Source organism: Trichechus manatus, unplaced genomic scaffold, assembly GCF_000243295.1.
Source record: "Trichechus manatus latirostris isolate Lorelei unplaced genomic scaffold, TriManLat1.0 scaffold00259, whole genome shotgun sequence".
In the NCBI taxonomy this organism is placed as follows: domain Eukaryota; kingdom Metazoa; phylum Chordata; class Mammalia; order Sirenia; family Trichechidae; genus Trichechus; species Trichechus manatus.
This window is the reverse complement of record NW_004444195.1, coordinates 492,154-502,950: the sequence shown is the minus strand read 5'-3', so window position 1 is coordinate 502,950 and position 10,797 is coordinate 492,154. Positions and strand designations below refer to the sequence as shown.

Sequence of the window (10,797 nt, the reverse complement as noted above, 5' to 3'; positions counted from 1 at the left end):
AGAGAAAGAACAAATCTATCTTGGAAGAGGTACAGCCAGAATGCTCCTTAGAAGTGAGAATGGTGAGACTTCGTTTCACTTACTTTGGACATGTTATCAGGAGGGATTAGTCCCTGGAGAAGGACATCATGCCTGGTAAAGAAGAAGGTCATTGAAAAAGAGGAAGACCCTTAACGAGATGGATTGACACAGTGGCTGCAGCAGTGGGCTCAAGCAGAACAATGATCATGAGAATGGCTCAGACCTGGGCAGTGTTTCGTTGCTATGAGTCAAAACTGACTCTATGGCAACAACAACAACACCACCAAACCTCACTTTAGCTCCTCTTCCAGAAGTTTGGTCCTTTGTCTGCAGGAAAGCAATTTTCTCAAATGACTCTAAAATACCTAATAGCACTGTTTGTGATTGTTAGGATATACTAAGAAACTTGAAGGTTGACCTCAACCCACTTGCTTTTGAGAATATACCTATGATATGTTCTAATAGTAACAATGTTTTTTTTTTTTTTTTGCATTTGGTTTCTATTTGGCTGTTAGCTAAAAATATGAGTTCATCAAATTTTTTTTTTTTTTTTTTTTTGCTAATTTAGGCTCTATTGGGTTCGGTTTTTAAACTCAAGGTTTAAACAAGGATGCAAATCAAAACCACTTTAAACATTTAGACTTGAAATACCATATAGTGAAAACATCTTTGAATTGGGAATCATCTCAGGTATTTCACTAAATATCCGGTACTAAACTAAAATCTATTCAGTACTATGAAATACATTTCTATAATTACTTCTATAGATGATTACTTTCTTTCTTTAAGGAAGAATGTGTAAATTTCATATAGCCAAATAGCAATTCTTTCATGTGACTTTAAAATGTAATGCAAAGAAATATAAAGTAACTCCTGTATTCTACGTTGGAACTGTTTAAAAGTATTTTCCCCTATTCTTATTTAAATTGACTATGGATATCAGGTACCATGACACACATACTCAAATATTAGATTTTTTTTATGTCCTGTACCATTTTTCTTAGCATGAGCAGAAAATTGATCATTTAAATGTATTAATCACAGTATCATTACTGAAAAATAAAACGTTTGTTTCTGCCACACAGAGCTAAAATATTGTGCGTATTGAACTGAAGAAAGTTTAAAGTTATCACAATCACTAGGATGGTATATTAGTTGAACATCTTATCACTTAGACCCTTTTCATACTGAAGTGAGAGTTCATCGGGGCTACCTTGGGATATACTTCTCAAATATCAGAAAACTGATATCTTAAACAGAGTGATAGAATGTTACTGGAATAGTATACAGAACTAAAATGGAGGACCCTAAGATCTCTGTGCTAATATCAGTTTGCCACTTATAAGCTTGTGACTTTGGGCAAATCACAGTTTCCTCATTTATAGAGTTCGGAAAAATTATACTAACTATTGCTTTGGGATTGCTGTGCATATGAAGGATTCCATATATGTTTATTTACTTCTTTATATCCTACTTCCCGCTAAAAAGGATGTGAGTTAGCTTTTAATAAATATGGAGGTATAACAACAACACCTACAAGATAAAAGGTGAATAATCAAGTAAGAAATGAAAAGTTAAGCAATTTTACAAGAATTCCTAAGAAAAGCACTACCTTTGAGCTTTCCAGTGGCCAGTGCAAAGAAGAAATGAGTTACAGAGTTCTCTTTTTTTGTAGAAGGAAATATACAACGAGAAAGAAAGTTTTCCTCATTTTTAAACTCTGAAGGTAATTTGTTATGTGAGGTCTTATAAGAAAAAACTATTATTATTGCAGTAACCAGAGCAAAAATGAAATCTGAAATATGCATTATCAGTATTTATTTTTTGAAAAGTTTAGAATTCATAAAATAAAAAGATCAGTAAAACAATATTTAATATATTTCAAAATTTAAAATGTCTAAATGTACTACAAAATATCAAGTATAATCATTTATAAAAACATTGCTGTGAAAAAAAAGATCAATATTAGCAAGTGTTCTCATGATATGGAGGAACAGGGACCCTCAGATACTACTGATGGGCGTGTGAAAATGGTGCAGTCACTTTGGAAAACAGTCTGGCAGTTCCTCAAAAGGCTAAATAAACAGAGTTACCATATGGAGTAGCAATTGTGCACCAAGGTATACATACCCAAGAGAAATGGAAACGTACATCCACACAAAAATTTGTACACCAATGTTTATGGCAGCATTTTTCAGAATAGCCTAAAGGTGGAAACAAGGCAAATGTCCACCAGCTGATAAATGGAGAACTGAAATGTTCTATCTGCATACAGTGGAATATTACTCTACAATGAAAAAGAAATGAAGTATTGAGACATGTTCTCACATGTATAAACTTGGAAAACATTATGCTAAGTGAAAGAAGTTAGTCAAGAAAGACAACATATTGTATGACTTCATCTATATCAAATGTCCAGAAGAGGCAAATCCATACAGACAGAAAGTAGATTCATCATTGCCTAGGGCTGGAGGAGGAAATGGGGTGTGACTGCTGATGGGTACGGGGCCTCATTTTGCTGTGATGAAAAAGTTCTAAAATTGATTGGTTATGGCTGCACACTGTCTGGTTGCAGAACTTTGAATATACTAAAACACACTGAATTGTACATTTTCAATTGGTGAATTGTATATGTGAATTACATCTCAATAAAGCTATTATAAAAAAATAAAACATTTTCATTCTCAAGATCATAAAAAATTAATTTATTTTTTATAACTTTAAAATTTGACCTTTCACATTTCGCTCTATGATTCATATGGAGGCAATTTTCTTAGAGTGTAGGTAGGAACAAGGATTTCTTTTGATCTCTTATGTCTAGACAATTATCTCAGCACTATATATTGGAAAGTATCTATCTCTTGCTGCACTTCTATACCAGATCACTAGTATTCACAACAGGAGCCCAGTGGATAATTATGCATCCTTCACAAAAATTTCAGCAAAATCTTTTTGACTTCAGGAACACTTACATGTACTCCTGTATCTACCATTCAGCTTTTGAGATTCTGTACTAACAGGAAATGTGAACTGCACAGATAAAGGTGAGGCTGAAAAAGAGATTGCCATTTTTTCTCTACGAAACCACTTATTGTTGTTGTTAGGTGCCATTGAGTCAGTACTGACTCATAGAGACTCTATGTATGACAGAATGAAACACTGCCTTGTCCTGCGCCATCCTCATGATTGTTATACTTGCGCCCATTGCTGCAGCCACTGTGTCAGTCCATTTTGTTGAGGGTCTTTCTCTTTTACGCTGACCTTCTACTTTACCAAGCATGATGTCCTTCTCCAGGAACTGGTCCCTCCTGACAACATGTCCAACATATGATGTAGTCTCACCATCCTTGCCTCTAAGGAGCATTCTGGCTGTACTTCCAAGACAGATTTGTTCCTTCTTCTGGCAGTCCATGGTATATTCAATATTCTTCAACAAAACCATAGTTTAAAGTGATAAATTCTTCTTCGGGCTTCCTTATTCATTTCTAGCTTTCACATGTATATGAAGTGTTTAAAAATACCACGGCTTGGGTCAGGTGCACCCTAGTCCTCAAAGTGACATCTTTCTTTTTAACGCATTAAAGAAGTCTTTTGCAGCAGATTTGCCCAAGGCAATATGTCATTTGATTTCTTGACTGTTGCTTTGATTGTGGTTCCAAGTAAAATGAAATCCTTGACAACTTCAATCTTTTCTAAGCATGATGTTGCTTATTGGTCCAGTTGCAAGGATTTTTGTTTTATGTTGAGGTGTAATCCATACTGAAGGCTGTAGTCTTTGATCTTCACCAGTAAGTGCTTCAAGTCCTCTTGCTTTCAGCAAGCAAAGTTGGATATCTGCATATCTCAGGTTGTTAGTGAGTCTTCCTTCAATCCTGATGCCACATATTCCTTCATATATTCTGGTCCCCTGATTATATGCTCAGCATAGAGATTGAATAAGTACAGTGAAACAACACAACCCTGATGCACACCTTTTCTGATATTAAACCAGACTCTATCCCCTTGTTCTGTTCTAAAGACTGCCTCTTGGTCTATGTATAGGTTCTTCCTGAGCACAATTAAGTGTTCTGGAATACCTATTCTTCTCAATGTTTTCCATAATTTGTTATGATCCAAGCAGTCGAATGCCTTTGCATAGTCAATAAAACACAGGTAAACATCTTTCTGGTATTCTCTGCTTTGATCCAAAATTCATCTGACATCAGCAGTGATATCCCTCATAACACGTCCTCTTCTGAACCCAGCTTGAATTTCTGGAAGTTCGCTGTCAATGTACTGTTGCAACCCTTTTTGGATTATCTTCAACAAAATTTTATTTGCATATGATATTAATGATATTGTTAGATAATTTCTGCATTCTATTGGATTACCTTTCTTTGGAATGGGCACAAATATGGATCTCTTCCAGTCAATTGGTCAGGTAGCTGCATTCCAAATTTCTTGATAAGTGAGCACCTCCAGCACTACATCCGTTTGTTGAAACATCTCAGTTGATATTCTGTCAATTCCTGGAGCCTTGTTTTTTGCCAGTGTCTTCAGTGCAACTTGAACTTTGTCTTTCAGTACCATCAGTTCTTGACCATATGCTACCTCCTGAAATGTTTGAACATTGACCAATTCTTTTTGCTACAGTGACTGTGTATTCCTTCCATCTTCTTTTGATGCTTCTTGCATCATTCAATATTTTGCCCATAGAATCCTTCAATATTGCCAACTCAAGGGTTACATTTTTCCTACATTTTTTCTAACTTGAGAAATGTTGATGGTGTTCTTTCCTTTTGGTTTTCTAACTCCAGGTCTTAGCACATTTTATTATGACACTTTACTTTGTCTTCTTGAGGTGCCCTTTGAAATCTTCTGTTCAGCTCTTTTACGTAATCATTTCTTTCATTTGCTTTAGCTTCTCTTTATTCAAGAGCAACTTTCAGAGTCTTTTCTGACCCCTATTTTGGTCTTTTCTTTCTCTGTAATCACTATTTGCCTCTTAATGTATGATGTCCTTAATGTCATCCCACAGCTTGTCTGGTCTTTGATCATTAGTGTTCAATTTGTCAAATGTATTCTTGAGATGGTCTCTCAATTCAGGTGGGATATACTTAAGGTCATACTTTGGCTATCACGGACTTGTTTTAATTTTTTTTGGCTTCAATTTATACTTGCATATGAGCAAGTGATGGTCTATTCCTCAGTCAGCCCCTGGCCTTGTTCTGACAGATGGTATTGAGCTTCTCTATCATCTTTTTCCACAGCTGTAGTCGATTTGATTCCTGTGTATTCTATTCAGAGAGGTCTACATGTATAGTTGTCATATATGTTGTTGAAAAAAGGTGTGTCTGCTGAATAAATTGTTGGTCTTAGAAAAAGGCTATCATGTGATCCCCAGCATTGCTTGTATCACCGAGGTCCTATTTTCCAACTACTAATCCTTTTTCTTTGTTTCCAACCATCACTTTCCAATCACCAGTAATTATCAATGCATCTTGATTGTATGTTTGATCAATTTCAGACTGGGGAAGTTGATAAAAATCTTCAACTTCTTCATCTGTGGTATAAGTGGTTGGTGATTAAGTTTGAATAATAATTATATTAACGGTCCCCCTTGTAGGCATATGGATATTATCCTATCACTGACAGCACTGTACTTTAGGATAGGTCTTGAAATGTTCTTTTTGAAGATGAATGTAATGTCATTCCTCTTTAATTTGTCATTCCCAGCATAGTAGACCGTATGATTATCTAGTCAAAATGGCCAACACCTATTCATTTCAGCTCACTAATGCCTAGGATATCTATCTTCAAGCGTTTCATATGATTTTTGATGACTTCCAATTTTTCTTGGTTCATTCTTCGTACATTCCACTTTCTGATTACTAATAGATGTTTGCAGATGTTTCTTCTCCTCTTAAGTCATGACACATCAGAAAATGAAGAGTCTAAAAGCTTTTACTCCACCCATGTCATTAAGGTCAACTCTACTTCAAGGAAGTGGTTCTTCCCTTGCTGTATTTTGAGTGTCTTTCAACGGTGGTGCTCATCTTCCAGCACTATATCAGACAATGAATGTTCTATTGCTGTTCATAAGGTTTTCACCGACCAATCCTTTTCGGAAGTAGACTGCCATGTCCTTCCTAGTCAGTCTTAGTCTGAATGCTCCACTAAAAGCTGTCCACCATGGGTGACTCTTCTAGTGTTTGAAATACTGGTGGCATAGCTTCCAGCATCACAGCAATACGGAAGCCACCACAGTACAACAAACTGACAGACAAGTAGTTGTCATTCATGTTAGTAACTAGAAATAAAATGTGTCTTTCCACAATCTTATAGTACATGGGGGGGAAATGAAACTACTACACTTAACAGCACTTTATTATTATTAATTACTTTAATAATAAGAAAGAATTTCAGTGAAGTATTCAAGTGAAGTATTTCAAGGAAGTATTTCAGTGTTGCACAAATTAATTTTTGATTTTTTTGATTGTTGTCTAATTCCAACAGCTTTTTAGAGGAAATCTTGCAAAATCATTCTCCGAGTTATATAGATTTTGTTGTAAATCAATGATTTTTTAAAAATTATTTTAAAAGAGGAAGATGGTAGATTAATCTAACAACATATAAAAATTAATATCACCAAGTAGTAATTGGCTATAAATGAACAAACTTATCAGTGGGAAAAAAAGAGATTGTTCAGGAAGAGGCCTTCTTAATATAAACATTTAGTAAGACATCACACAGATGAACATTATTGTCTTTAATACATATATTAATTGTAACAATTGATTAGTATCACTCTAGAATCCATTAGATAAACAGGTAAATGAGGTAATAAACAACATACAAAGAAGAAAACAGAAATATGAGGAAAAGCAGGTGAAACATTCTTACACCAGTAAATTGAGAAAAAAATTTTAAAATTCTGTAACATTTTATACTATTCAGTTAGCCAAAATGTGTAAAATAAGTGTGATCCCGCTTTTTCAGGGAACAGTAAATTGAGCACTTGCTTATGCTATATTTGGTCATTCAAATTACTTTATTCTTTTATAAAAGTAGTTTGAAAAGTATGTATCAAAAATTTAAATACTGATGTTATATGTTGTATATCTCCTTAGTATTTAATTTAAAAAATAAATACTTAATTTTTATATAATTATACATATAAGATCCTTTTGTCCTCCATACCTTAAGTGCTATTAAGACAGGTACCTTGTCTGTCATTTACACTACTGCAACCTTAGCGATTAGCCCAAAAATTACTATACATTAGATACTTTTTAAAAAAATGTATCACATAACTAAAAGATTAGTCTCCCTGTAACATATGGACATAAGTGGGGTGAGTCCCAAATATTAGAAAATGATATTAAATCAATACATAGATTATTTGTTATTAATTATCAAATTGTTTTCTTCCATGTATGTCAGAATCATCTGTGAAAAGACATAAGGTAGAACTACAGAACTGTCAGTATTAATTGCATGAACATAGATAAATCACATAACCTTTTTAAGCTTAATGTTTTACATATGTAAAATAAGATTAATAATACCCTCTATAAATTATTTTTGGAATTAAAACAATATATAAAAAAAATACATACCTAAGAGGAATAAGGCTCCTTTGAATAACGTTGCAACAGACGAGTTAACAGGTTTGTATGTTTTGAACGCTAGAATCTTAAATGAAATTCCTAGGATCTAATCTACGTATATATATGGAGGCCTGGTGGTGCAGGGGTTAAGAGTTCAGCTGCTAACCAAAAGATTGGCAGTTCGAATCCACCAGCTGCTTCTTAGAAACCGTATGGGGCAGGTCTACTCTGTCCTATAGGTTGCTATGAGCCAGAATCGACTCAATGGCAATGGGTTTGGATTTCTGGGTTTTATGTATATACACATATATGTATACATATATATATATATATATATATACACACACATATATGTATACATATATATATACACATATATATGTAAGCCTGTATATATACACATCTATTCCTCACATATTGACTATTTCACACTTATAATAATAGTAAAAAATCTACTGTCCAGCTATTTTCCATCTTAACTACGTACATTTGGTAGTAATGAATGACAAGGTGCAAGGTAAGAGTAACGCTGGCTGTGATGGTTAAAGTTATGTGTCTGCTTGGCTGGGGCATTATTCCCAGTGGTTTGGCAATTATGTAATGATGTAATTTGGCAATTATGTAATGATGTAGTCATTCTTCATTTTGTGATCTGATGTGGTCATCCTCCATTTTTGTATAATGCCGATTTTCCCATAAGAACTCATTCTTTGGAAACTAATCACATAGATAAATGAGGAGTGGGTGTGTAAATATATATATACGCACTTATATATGCATGTATGTATATATGTATGTATGTATGTCTGTATATGTATATGGTGTTGCGTAACACAAGCATCTATTATAATGATTTGTTGCTCACTCAAGCCATAATATGGAAAGAGAACCATATATGTAATTTTCTCTAGTAGTAACAAGCTTGTTTGTTTCTATATACCACTACTACTACCCATTGCTTTCGAGTTGATTGTAAATCGTAGAGACTCTACAGGACAGAGTAAAACTACTCCATAGGGTTTCCAAGGCTGTAATCTTATGGAAGCAGACTGCCACATCTTTCTCCTGCAGAGCTGCTGGTGAGTTCAGACTGCAAACTTTTGATTAGCTGCTGAGTGCTTAACCATTGCACCACCAGGGCTCCTTTGTTTTTATATACAAACTATATATATATACACAATTCACAGAAACTCTGCTTTTACTCACTGGGAAGGAATAAAAACTTTGCCAGCTTTGTCTAGGAAATATATATGATTTACTTCTATACTGATTTTTTTCCTTTTGTCTTTTATTATTATTATTATTACTAAAGATTCTTAGTGTCATTATCTCTGAGACTCATACACGAATCAATGTCAATGTGTGCCAGGTAGTATTTCTAAATTACACCACTAATTCTTGGTTTTCCTCTTATTTTTGAAGCATCTTATTACATATTTTTTCATTTGCAGCCTTCTTTAACTGTCTTTTCTCAATTTACACATTTTAACTAGGTGTTTTCATCTACTCTCACCTACTTATAAGCTACTGGGAAACAGCTTGTTAGTCCATGAATCTCTTTCTCTTACCCAGGTCTCCTGGCTTCAGACCCTTTTTTTTTAGCTGATTCTTAGGCATAAGTGTTTGGATGAGCCAGGAACACATTAAAGTTAACATGTGCAGAAAAGAATCCATTATCACTTTCTCTCAAGTTGTTTTTCTTTTCGTATTCTCAACCTTTGTGTCAGAATCCTATCAGGCATCCTTGACTGCTCTCTATCCCTGAACTAAGTGTATGCAAACCTTGTTCAAATCTACTTAATGAATAGTTTTGGAATCCTTTTTATTTTTCCCACACTGTCTCTAATCCAGTTCCCACCACTATCTCCTTTGACTGTGTTACTGCAACAGAATCTCAATAGATCATGAAAATAACATTTGGAAAGTTCATATGGAAAATGAAGCCTAAAGCATACTTGATAATAACCTCTGTGTTATATGTGTAATTGTTGTTGTTGTGTGCTGTTGAGTTGATTCCAACTCATAGCGACCCTATAGGACAAAGTAGAACTGCTCAATAGGGTTTCCAAGGAGCGGCTGGTGGATTTGAACTGCCACTCTTTTGGTTAGCAGCCTGAGCTCTTAACTTACTTCGCCACCAGGGCTAGGAAAATCAAATTTTAAGAATTGGTCAAGCCAGTCTAAATTATAACATTAGGAAATATATGTGATACAGAAAAGTCTCGTAAAATATACCAGTAGTGGAAGAAGTTTTTCTTGCTAGAAGCCATAGAAGGACAGATTACAAGGATAACTATTTTCAGACTTGGGTAATTATTTCAATGGTTTCAAAGACAAGTATCCATTCTTGCTTATTTACTTTCCTCTAATTGATTTAGGTACTGTTCTAGAGAAAGACATCTTTTCTTCTTCCTTTCCTTAATCTTCTCAGTATTCTTGGATAATGTTCTTACATGTCCTTTCAGGAAACCATATACAGATAAGATGATAGGCAAAACACAGTGTCTTTATATCTTAAGCAAAACTCTGTGGCCCAATTCTGGAAACAGAAATAGAAATGAGGTTGCTGACTATAGACTTCTGTTGGGCAAACAGTATCACTTGCTTTAACATACCAGTGCCCAAGAACTGAGCTAGACAAACAGATGGAAGAGGTAGGAAGCAAAACTGTGTAAGCTCCATTAAGGCAAAAAAATATCTTTTTCTTTTACTTTTTGTTTTCTGTTTACAGGAATCTCTCCCTAGGGAAGACTCTCTTACAAAATTTAGAGCTCATATGTTCAGATGAAGAGTCAGAGAGAGAAAAATACGGAGAAAGGATGTTTTAAGATTTTTTTCTGATGTTTTAAAGGAAGGCAGCAGGGCTTCCAGGCATCAACTTTAAATGGATATTAATAGCTTTCTACAAAGTATATTTGACTGAATATAACTCTCATTTAAGTTTTGCTAGGTTTTATTATATTTTATCTCTATTATATGTTTATAGCAATAGACAATGGTTCTGATCATGTGGAAATAACACTTTTGTAATTTATTCCATTTTTATTCCATTCTATTTCCTTCATCCTTAACTATTTGTCATCAGATTGAGAGATGATATCCATTATAGCTCATAATATTGAACTTAATGTAATTCAGCAAAAGATGTTTTCAAGTAGGAAAACAAAATGCCTATAAATATCTTGGA

General features: G+C 34.3%; 1 pseudogene; it reads left to right on the top strand.

Moving 5' to 3' along the window:
- The window catches only part of LOC101346802 (coiled-coil domain-containing protein 169 pseudogene), a 14,612-nt pseudogene extending 4,257 nt beyond the window's left edge, over positions 1 to 10,355 (top strand).
- Positions 10,356 to 10,797: the final 442 nt, after the last annotated feature.